Here is a 12,367-nt window from a genome sequence, read left to right as displayed (position 1 = left end):
AAGGGTTAGAAAATATATTTGACGAAATAGTAACCAAAAACTTCCCTAATTTGGTTAAGAAGGCATTCAAGTTCAAGAAGCACAGAGAGACCCAAGTAAGAAGAACCCAAACAGGCCCACACCAAGACACATAGTGATTAAAATGACAAAAATTAAAGACAAAGAGAGGATTCTAAAGGCAGCAAAAGATAAGCAACAGGTTACCAACAAAGCAATCCCCATTAGGCAATCAGCTGACTTCTCAACAGACACTACAGGCCAGAAGGGAATGGCATGAAGTAATCAAGGTCATGAAAAACAAGGATCTGAATCCAAGACTACTCTATCCAGCAAGGCTATCGTTGAAAATAGAAGGTCAAATAAAGAGGTTCCCAGCCAAAAAGAAAGGCTAAGAGAATATATTAGCAGCAAACCATTACTGCAAGAAATGTTAAAAGGACTGCTGTAATTAGTAAAAGAAATAGGAAGAAAAATGTAACCACACTAAACAAAAATGGCAATAAATAAGTACATATCAATCATCACCTTAAATGTAAATGGACTGAATGCTCCGATAAAAAGACACAGAATAGCTGATTGGATAAGAAAGCATGACTCATACATATGTTGTTTACAAGAGACCCACCTCACAACAAAAGACTCACATAGGTTGAAAGTGAAGGGGTTGAAAAAAATCTTCCAAGCAAACATAAAAGAAAAAAAAAGTTGGTGTAGCAATACTCATATATGATAAAATAGATTTCAAAATGAAGGACTTAACTAGAGACAAAGAAAGCCACTACATAATATTGAAAGGATATATCTAACAGGAAGATATGCACCCAATATAGGAACACCAAAATGTATTAAAAATATTCTGGAGGACCTCAGAGGAGAAATCAACAGCAATACAATCCTAACAGGAAACTTCAACACCCCACTGACACCACTGGATAGATCCTCTGGACAAAAAAATTACCAAAAAAACAATGACTCTAAATGAAGCACTTGACCAAATAGATTAAATAGATATCTACAGAGAATTATACAACAAAACTGTAGAATTCACATTCTTCTCAAGTGCACTTGGGACATTCTCAAACATAGACCACATGTTAGGGCACAAACTAAGTCTCTACAACTTCAACAAGATTGAACTCCTACAAGCATCTTCTCAGATCACAATGGCATGAAACTATACATCAATTGTAACAAGAACATGCAAAGATATTTGAACACATGGAGGCTAAATGGCATGCTATTAAGCAATGAATGGTTTACTGAGGAATTTAAGAAAGAAATTTAAAACTTCCTGGAAACCAATGAAAATGAACATACAACAACACAAAATCTATGGGATGCTGCAAAAGAAGATCTGAGAGGGAAGTTTATAGCACTACAGGCCTACCTCAAGAAACAAAAAAATTTGTAATTGACTGTCTAAACTCACAACTTAAAGAACTGAAAGGCAAACAAAAGAAAACCCCAGAGCAAGTAGAAGGAAGGAAATAGCAAATGTCAGAGCAGAATAAATGACATAGAGACCAAAAAAAAAAACAAAACAAAAAAAACAAAAAAACAAAAACAATTCAAAGGATCAAAAAAACAAAGAGCTGGTTATTCAAAAAGATAAACAAGATTGATGGACCCTTAGCTAGACTCACCAAGAAACAAAGAGAGAGAACCCAAATACACAAAATCAGAAATGAAAGAGGAGAAGTAACAACTGACACCACAGAAATACAAGGGACTGTTAACAAATACTATGAACAAATATATGGCAACAAATTGGACAAACTAAGCAAAATGGACAAATTTCTAGAAACACATAGTCTCCCAAAACTGGAGCGGGAAGAGATAGTAAACTTAAACAGACCAATAACAAAAGAAGAAATTGAAGATGTAATCAAGACTCTCCCAGCAAATAAAAGCCCAGGACCAGACACCTTCATGGGGGAGTTTAACTGAACAGTCAAAAAAGAACTAACATCCATTCTCCTCAAAGTATTTAAAAAAATTCAAGAAGAAGGAAGACTTCCAAACTCGTTTTATGAAGCCAGCATAATTCTAATTTCAAAACCAGAAAAAACATTACAAAGAAAGAAAACTACAGACCAATATCCCTGATGAACATAGATGCCAAAATCCTTAACAAAATACTCGGAAATCGGATCCAGAAATACATCAAAAAAATTATTCACCACGACAGAGTGGGATTAATCCCAGGATGCATGGCTTGTACAATATTCGCAAATCAATGAATGTAATACACCACATAAACAAAATGAAGAATAAAAACCACACGATCATATCAATAGATGCTGAAAAGCATTTGACAAAACCCAGTACCTGTTTCTGATAAAAATGCTTAGCAATATGGGAATTGAGGCATCATATCTCAACATAATAAAGGCAGTGTATGAAAAACCTATAGCCAACATCATTCTCAGTGGGCAAAAACTAAAATATTTCCCTTAAGAACAGAAACAAGACATGAATGCCCACTTTTGCCACTATTATGTAACATAGTACTGGAAGTCTTGGCCATATAAATCAGACATGAAGCAAAAATAAAAGGGATCCAAATTGGAAAGGAGGAAGTGAAATTGTCACTATTTGCAGATGACATGATATTATACATAGAAAACCCCAAAGACTCCATCAAAAATCTACTAGACTTACTAAATGATTTTGGCAAAGTAGCAGGATACAAAATTAACGTAAAGAAATTGACAGCATTCTTATACACCAATGATGAACTCACAGAAAGAGAAACTGAAAAAACAATCCCATTTATCATCGCAGCAAAAAAATTAAGATATCTAGGAATAAAGTTAACCAAAGAAGTAAAGGACCTATTTGCAGAAAACTATAGGACATTGAAAAAAGAAATAGAGGAAGATATAAAAAAGTGGAAGCACATACCTTGTACATGGATTTGAAGACTTAACATCATTAAAATGTTCATATTACCCAAAGCAATCTATAGATTCAATGAAGATTGGTGCTGCTATGAACATGGGGGTATATATATTCTTTCTGATTGGTGTTTCAGGCTTCTTAGGGTATATTCCTAGAAGTGGGATCACTGGGTCTAATAGAAGTTCAATTTTTAATTTTTTGAGGTAACACCATAATGTTTTCCATAGTGGCTGCACCAATCTTCATTCCCACCAGCAGTGTACTAGAGTCCCCTTTTCTCTACACCCTGCCAACACTTGTTGTTTGATGATTTGTTGATGGCGGCCATTCTGACAGGTGTGAGGTGGTACCTCATTGTTGTTTTAATTTGCATCTCTCTCATGATTAGTGATGTTGACCATTTCCTCATATGTCTCTTAGCCATTTGTATGTCCTGTTTGGAGAGGTGTCTATTTAGTTCCTCTGCCCATTTTTCAATTGGGTTCTTTGTCTTCCTTTTGTTGAGTTGTATGAGCACTCTTTATATATTGGAAATTAACCCCTTATCTGATATATCATTGGCAATTATGCTCTTCCATACAGTGGGTTGCCTTTCCATTTTGATGATTCGATCTTTTGCTGTGCAGAAGGTTTTTAGTTTGATGTAGTCCCATGTGTTCATTTCTTTTTTTGTTTCTGTTGCCTTAGGTGATGTATTAGTGAAAATTCTGCTGTGAATGATACCTGAAATTTTTTTGCCTACAGTTCTCTCCAGGATTTTTATGGATTCACGAATCACATTTAAGTCTTTTATCCATTTTGAGTTTATTTTTGTGTAGGGTGTAAGTTGATGGTCTCATTTCATTTTTTTTTCCATGTAGCTGTCCAATTTTCCCAACACCATTTATTAAAGAAGGTGTCTTTACTCCCCTGTATGCTCTTGCCACTTTTGTAAAATATTAATTGAGCATATAGCCTTGGGTCCATTTCTGGGTTCTCTTTTCTGTTCCACTGGTCTATATGCCTGTTCTGGTGCCAGTACCAGGCTGTTTTGATTACAGTGGCTTTTTAGTATAATTGAAATCTGGAAATGTGATCCCTCCTACTTTGTTCTTCTTGTTATAGATTGCTGTGGCTATTCAAGATCTTTTTTGGTTTTATATGAACTTTTGAAGTATTTGTTCTAGTTCTGTGAAGAATATCGTTTGAATTTTGTTGTTTATTGCATAGAATCTATAGATTACTTTTGGTAGTATGGATATATTAATTATGTTAATTCTTGCAATCCATTAACAAGGTATGTCCTTCCACTATTTTATATTTTCCTTTATTTCTTTTTCCAATGACCTGTAGTTTTCTGCGAATAGGTCCTTTCTTTCTTTGGTTAAGTTTATTCCTAGGTATCTTAAATTTTTTGCTGCACTGGTAAATAGGATTGTTTTTCTAGTTTCTCTTTCTGTGAGTTTATCATTGGTGTATAAGTATGCCATTGGTTTCTTGACATTAATTTTGTATCCTGCTACTTTACCAAATTCATTTATTAAGTCTAGTAAGTTTTTGATGGAGTCTTTGGGGTTTTCTACGTATAGCATCATGTCATCTGCAAATAATGACAGTTTCACTTCCTCCTTTCCAATTTGGATCCCTTTTATTTTTCCTTCCTGTCTGATTGCTGTAGCTAAGTCTTCCATATGTTAAATAAGAGTGGCAAAAGTGGGCTTCCTTGTCTTGTTTCTGTTTTTAAGGGAAATGATTTTAGTTTTTGCCCATGGAGTATGATCTTGGCTGTAGGTCTTTCATATGTGGCCTTTATTATGTCGACATATGATCCCTCTATTCCCACATTGCTGAGCGTTTTCACGGAAATGGATGCTGGATTTTGTCGAAGGCATATTTGGCATCTATTGATATGCTCATGTGGTTTTTATTCTTCATTTTATTTATGTGATGTATCACATTTATTGATTTGCAAATATTGTACCAACCTTGCATCCTTGGGATGAAACCCACTTGGTCGTGGTGAATAATTTATTTGATGTATTGCTGGATCTGATTTGCTCATAATTTGTTCAGGATTTTGGTGTCTATGTTCATTAGGGATATTGGCCTGTAGTTTTCTTTCTTTGTAATGTCTTTTTCTGGTTTTGAAGTTAAAATTATGCTGGCCTCATAAAACGAGTTTGGAAGTCTTCCTTCTTCCTGAATTTTTTGAAATAGTTTGGGGATAATGGGTGTTAGTTCTTTTTTAAATATTTGGTAAAATTCCCCCATGAAGCCACCGGGGTCTGGGCTTTTGTTTGCTGGGAGAATCTTGATTACAACTTCAATTTCTTTTGTTGTTATTTGTCTGTTCAAGTTTTCTATCTTTTCCTGGTTCCGTTTTGGGAGACTATGTGTTTCTAGGAATTTGTCTATTTCACTTAGATTGTCAAATTTCTTGCTGTATAATTGTTCATAATATTTTATAACAATCCTTTGTATTCCTGTGGTGTCAGTTGTTACTTCTCCTCTTTCATTTCTGATTTTGTGTATTTGGGTTCTCTCTGTTTCTTGGTGAGTCTAGCTAAGGGTCCATCAATCTTGTTTATCTTTTCAAAAACCAGCTCTTTGTTTTTTTGATCCTTTGAATTGTATTTTTGGTCTCCGTGTCATTTATTTCTGCTCTGATCTTTACTGTTTCCTTCCTTCTACTTGCTCTGGGGTTTTCTTTTTGTTTGCTTTCTATTTCTTTAAGTTGTGAGGTTAGATAGTTTATTAGAAATTTTTCTTGTTTTTTGAGGTAGGCCTGTAGTGCTATGAACTTCCCTCTTAGAATTGCTTTCGCTGCACCCATGTATTTTGTGTTGTTGTGTGTTCATTTTTATTGGTTTCCAGGAAGTTTTCAATTTCTTCCTTGATCTCCATGGTAACTCATTCATTGTTCAATAACATGCTATTTAGCCTCCATGTGTTCAAATGTCTTTGCATGTTCTTGTTGCAATTGATTTCTAGTTTCATGCCATTGTGATCTGAGAAGATGCTTGTAGGAGTTCAATCTTGTTGAAGTTGTAGAGACTTAGCTTGTGCCCTAACATGTGGTCTATGTTTGAGAATGTCCCATGTGCACTGAGATTAATGTGAATTCTGCAGTTTTGGTGTGTGTTTCTCTGCAGATATCTATTAAATCCATTTGATCTAGCAGTTCATTTAGAGTCTGTGTTTCCTTGTTAATTTTTTGTCTAGAAGATCTATCTAGTGATGTCAATGGGGTATTGAGGTCCCCTGCTATGATTGTATTGCTGTTGATTTATTTTTTAAGGTCCTCCAGAAAATATTTAATACTTGTTTGTGCTCTTATACTGGGTGCATGTATGTTTACCAAGGTTATACCTTCCTATTGGAAAGATCCTTTCAATATTATGTAGTGGCCTTCTTTATTATGTAGTGGTCTCTAGCTATGGCCTTCATTTGACATCTATTTGATGAGGTATGAGTATTGCTACGCAGCTTTTTTTTCCTTTCTGTTTGCTTGAAAGAATTTTTTTCCATCCCTTCACTTTCAACCTTTGTGTGTCTTTTATTGTGAGTGGTCTATAGTTATGGGCTTCATTTCAACCTATGTGTGTCTCTGGTAAACAACATATATATGAGTCATGCTTTATTATCCAGTCAGCTACTCTGTGTCTTTTTATCAGAGCATTCAAACCATTCACATTTAAGGTGATAATTAATATGTACTTATTTATTGCCATTTTTGTTTAGTGTGGTTATATTTTTCTTCCTAGTTTTCCAGTTAATTACAGGAGTTATTTTGACATTTCTTGCAGTGCTGGTAAGGTGGTAATATATTCCCTTAGCCTTTGTTTTTTTTTTTTTGTTTTTTTTTTGTCTGGGAAGCTCTTTATTTGACCTTCTATTTTGAACAGTAGCCTTGCTGGGTGGAATAGTTTTGGATTCAGATCCTAGTTTTTCATAACCTTGATTACCACATGCCATTCCCTTCTGGCCTGTAGTGTTTCTGTTGAGAAGTCAGCTCAGAGCGTTATGGGGTGTCTTTGTAGGTAACCTGTTGCTTATCTCTTGCTGCTTTTAGGATTCTCTCTTTGTGTTTAATTTTTGGCATTTTGATTATTATGTGTCTTGGTGTGGGCCTGTTTGGGTTCTTCTTACTTGGGCTCTCTGTGCTTCTTGAACTTGAATGCCTTTTTCCTTCACCAAATTAGAGAAGTTTTCTGTCAGTATTTCTTCAAATATATTCTCTAACCCTTGCTCTTTTTCTTCTTCTTCGAGGAAATTTATGATCCGAATATTATTTTGTTGTCAGTTATCCCACAGTTCTCTTAAGCTCTTTTCCTGTTTTTCAATTCTTTTTTTCTTTTTGGTTTTCTGGTTGGTTGATTTTTTCTACCCTGTTATGTAATTTACTGATCTGATCCTCAGCTTCCTCTATTCTGCGGTTTAGACCTTCCAATGTGTTCTTTATTTGTGATATGTCATTCTTCATTTCTTCTTGGTGGTTTTTAATTTCCAACTGGTTCATTTTCAGCATTCTATGTCTTTACTCATGGTGCTCATGTTATTACACTTGAGCTTCCTCAAGATCATGGCTCTAAATTCTATTTCTATTAACTTGTTTAACTGCACCTCATTTATCTCATCTTTGGTAGAGGTCTCTTGTTCTTTCATTTGGATTTTGTTTCAGTGTTTCACCATTTTGGCTATCACAGTGGGCTTTTGAGCCTGCCAAATTTTCCCTGTGGGTGTTGGTGTTGTGCTGTTTGTGGCTCTCTCCTGGGTTTGGATGAGTCAGGGAGGATCCATGTTAAACACCACTGTCAAGTCTCACTTTCCTGGTTAGAGTTGCTAGCCCAGGAATAGTATAGTTATCCTCTAGCTTTTTGCCTGGAGGCTATCAGTAGTGATTACTTGAAGAGCCCTGGCTTCTCAGTTGAATGAAAAGCTCCCTCAGGTGCTCAGCATAAGGGGATTTCCTGAGGGTGGGGCCAATGCTGGTTGGTAATGGGCCTCAGTTTGCATTTCAATGGCCACTGGCTGAGGTTGATTCTTCGAAGGAGAGACCGCTGCCTCTCTCCAGAGCCCTCGGAAGGAGCAAGATGGCCACCGTCCTGCGTGGCCGCATCTCAGTAAAAGCTCTGAGCACCCTCAATATCCCGAGTGTCCCCACACAGTTTTAGTCCAGTCTGTCCTCCCTCTGATGGGGCACAAAGTGAGTGACTGTGGCTATTTTAGCATCTGTCCTGGCTGTGCACTGTGGAGCCACTTGGTTGTGTAACTCAAGGGCATTGCGCACAGCTAACGCCACTGCTGTCTGTGGGCTCTCAGCCCCCCTCTCGCCCCTCCGCAATCCTACCAGGATCAAGTCCCTGTTCCTGGTTATGTTGTCCTCCAAGCTGCTTTTTAGTTGACATTTCCTGACAATTTGTTGTTATTTTTGTTGTAATTCCAGTTTGGTCCTGGGTAATGGTCTGTGTAGCTTCCACTCACTCTGCTGCCATTTTGGAATCTCCTAATTTCAGAATTTTATGTAGCAACAATAAAGCAAAAGAAAAATCATCTTTAAAGGTGTCACCAAGTGAGAAAAATATTTGCAATACATAAAAAAGGAAAAATTTGTCATGATAATATGTAAAAAATTTATTAAAATGTATTCACATGAAAAGTAAACACACCAAAACATATTATCTTAGAATATTAAAATGCATATCAAACAGTTAAAAATAAAATGTAAATAAATAAATTTCAAAATCTGTAATATCCAAATAAATGTAAATTGAAACACAATGAAAACAATGTTGACAATAGTTAAAATAAATAATAATGTCAATGTTAGCCAGCCTATGTAGAAATGGAAAGATTCATATATTGCTGATACACGGGAGGACAACGTCTTTCAAAAGCTTTAATAAAGGACAGGACCTGATAATTCCACTTTTAGAAATTATCCCAAGAAAATATATAAATATATACAAGACAATTGTGGAAAGATTCATCATAGAATTGCTCATAAAAGAAAATTTAGAAACCACTTAAATGTCCATTACTTGGAGGTGGCTAAGGTAAGTGGTGTATCTCTTGAGTAGAATTTAATACAGAAACTAAGAAAAATGAGGCAGCTCTTTGTATATCTACATAGAAAGATGTGAAAACATATCATGTAAAAAAGAAAGTTACAAATAGGTATGTAAATGGTGGGCAAAAGTAGGTTTACAGTTGTATGTATGCATGAAAAAACGATATGCAGGTTTTGATTATTACAATAAATTTATTAACTCTGTGCTTCACACACTCACAACAATAAACCTACTTTGCCTAACTCTGTATAATATGATCTAATTTTGGTAACATAAGTAAATATTATGATTTTATATATTCATTTAATTTTTCAGAAAGTATTTGAGTCCCAACTATGTCCAAGCTACTATTCCAAAAGTTCAAGATAAAAGAGTTTAAAAAATCACACATAAAGCCTCTATTTTCATAACACTTTATTCTAGAGGAAAGAGACAATGTAAAAAGAAAAAAAACTCAACAATAAATACTATTTTAATTAGTGGCAAGTGCTAAGTAAGGGAATAGCAAAGGGAATAGTGATTCTGGGCATAGAGTATTGATACTTAATACAGGACCATCACAGACTTTTCTAGGGAGAATTCAATTTGAGCAGAATTCTGGAGAAAGTGAGGATGTTTCTGGGGAAAAAAGCATATTTTAAAGAAAGGGAATAAGCGCAAAGATGCCATGATTGGACTGTAACTTGGGGTGACTGAGTACCATCAACAGAGTCAGTACTGCTGTATGAGAATTAGCGACTGGGAGAGTGGTCAGCGATGAAGTTGATGTGGGGCCTGTGGGACACTGTAAGGATTGTTACTTTCTTTACGTGTTAATTGGGGAGCTATTGGAGATTTCTTAGGAAAGAAGAGATGTTTTACTTTCCATTTAAAAAGATCATTCTCGCTACTGTGTGGAGAAATGACTGAAACAAGAGTTGGTAAAGTACAATGGCAATGACAAAATGGGAATAAATTAAAAGACTATTGCAACAATCAAGGAAATAGATGATAGTAGCTTGTATGAGGATGGTGATTAGTCAAAAGTGGCCTGGTTTACAAATATTTTGATGGTGCAACCAACAGGATTTGCCTCGAGTGATTAGTAAGCTCTTTAATACCCTCAATATTACCAGTGGCTCTCCCTTCTGCTCCAGCAAAATGCACAACTGCTGCCATAGTGCTGGTAGCTGCTCCCTAAGCCCATTCCTACCATTTCCCTGGTGCTCACTCTTCTGAATTAAATTTCTGACTTGATTTCTCTTTGCATTGTTTTTGGCCTTGCTGACATCCCTCAGGATGCTCCACAATGGGAGCCACCCCAGTCTTCATCTACTACGAATTCTGTACATTTACGCTTCCTGATTCCCATTGGTGGATATATATTCTGGATCCTGGAGTGCTCAATACTATCACTTATATGTCATAATGTCTACAAAGGTTCAGGAGGTTCTCCCCTTGGCTTAGGGGTGGAAACGTCCTTGAACTCAATCTTCTGTTCTACATAATTGGTTTCTACATTCCCCTACAAAACTGAAATACAATTTATACTAGAGGAGATTAAAGCAGGACTTGAATTTAAAAAAAAAAAAACAAAGTGGAAAGAATTCATTTATTTTTATTTTTTTATTTTTTTTAATCCTCACCCGAGGACATTTTTCCATTTTTTGCGCAGATAGAGTGGGAGGGAGAGAGAGGAAGAGAGAGAGAGAGGGAAATTTCGATGTGAAAGGGACACATCGAGTGGCTGCCACCCGCACGACCAACCAGGACCAGGGACAAACTGCAACCGAGGTACATGCCCTTAGTGGGAACCGAACCCGGGTCTCTCCGGATCGCAGGTGGATGCTCTAACCGCTGAGCCAAACCGGCCAGGGCAAGAATTCATTTTTTTTATCCCTTACTCCTGGTTAGGCATGTTGTTTACCTCATTTCATCAATTCAAAGCAAAATAGCAAGATGAACTGCTGAAAAATTAAATAAGTAACCTAAGATTACACAGAAAGTAGTGAGAAAGGAACTCTGTGTTCACTTTCCATGTAAATATACGACTTTAAAAAGAGTAATGGCAATAGCTCTCTTAACAGGACACATCTGCCCAAATATTCATGGTCCTGTCACTTGCAAGGATAATGCCACCTGGTAATGCCAGGCCCTGGTTGGGTAGCTCCATTTGTTAGAGGTTTGTCCCAATATGCCACAGCTGTGGGTTCAATCCTTGGCCAAGGCACATACAAAAATCAACCAATGAATGCATAAGTAAATGGTACAACAAATTGACATTTCTCTCTCTCTCTCTAATCAATAAATAAAATATTTTAAAAAATGAATTAATGGCTTTTGAAGTCAATGAAATGGTATAATCAAACAGCAGAAGCAGAAAGAACTCAGAGTTCACAAGAGAAAAGAATAATGCTCTTTCTTTCTACGTCCTCTGGCAAGAAATGCTACTGGATCCAGCTGGGCACTGCCCTGTGAGGTAGGTGGAGAAGTCCAGCTAAGGCAGGATCAGATGTATCTCTGTCTTTCTCTGATGTGATAAGGTGATATAATAACAAACATACAGGTGTAGGGAAAAGAAGGTTTACAGTTTTTCTTATGGAAAAAGATATGCAGGTTATGATCATTACAATAGCTTTATTAAATAACTGTTTTGCATACTTACAACCATATACTTACTTTTGCTCACCTCTGTATAATTGGTCTTCAGCCCACTTCCTGACACAGGGCTCCTCAAACTCTTCTAAAAATTTCAAAGTTATAAGATTACTAAGAGTAACAGTTATCTTTAGATCTAATGAAGTGGCTGTAGGTTGGCTTCTGGATGGGGGCTGGTACAAGAAAAAAAAGCCAGGATTAGAATCTTGGTATATCCAGCCCCACCCCACCACCTCTTCAGAGAGGGGAAAGGGGCTGGAAATTAAATCCCTAATATATCATGTTTGAGAAAAGCCTCCATAACATTCCAAAAGCATGGGTTTTATGGAGCTTCTAGGTTGGTGAATACAACCCTATAATGGGAGGGTGATGCACCACAACTCCACAGGAACATAGGCGCCTGCCCTCAGGACCCTCCCAGATTCTGCTCTGTGTTTTGTTTCACCTGTATCCTCTATCATGTCCTTTAATAAGCTGGAAACATAATGTAGTGTTTCTCTGATTTCTGTCAACAACCCTAAATAATTAATAATAACTGAGAAGGAGGTTGTGGAAAATTCTGATTTCTGGTCTTGTTTTCAGAAGTTGGGAGTACCCAAGGGACCTGTTCCTTGAGATTGGAATTTGAAGGTGGGACTCTGCCCTTAAGCAGTGGGATCCGACACTATATCCAGGTAGATAGTGTCAGAATGAATTTTGGTGTAGCACACCCGGTTGGTGTTGCAGAATTGCTTAATAAGGGGAATTTACCCTCACATCTGCTGTTGAAACAAAGGAAG

The sequence above is a fragment of the Molossus molossus genome, unplaced genomic scaffold (genome assembly GCF_014108415.1).
Source record: "Molossus molossus isolate mMolMol1 unplaced genomic scaffold, mMolMol1.p scaffold_m16_p_13, whole genome shotgun sequence".
Taxonomy (NCBI): domain Eukaryota; kingdom Metazoa; phylum Chordata; class Mammalia; order Chiroptera; family Molossidae; genus Molossus; species Molossus molossus.
Note: the sequence above shows the minus strand (reverse complement) of the source record.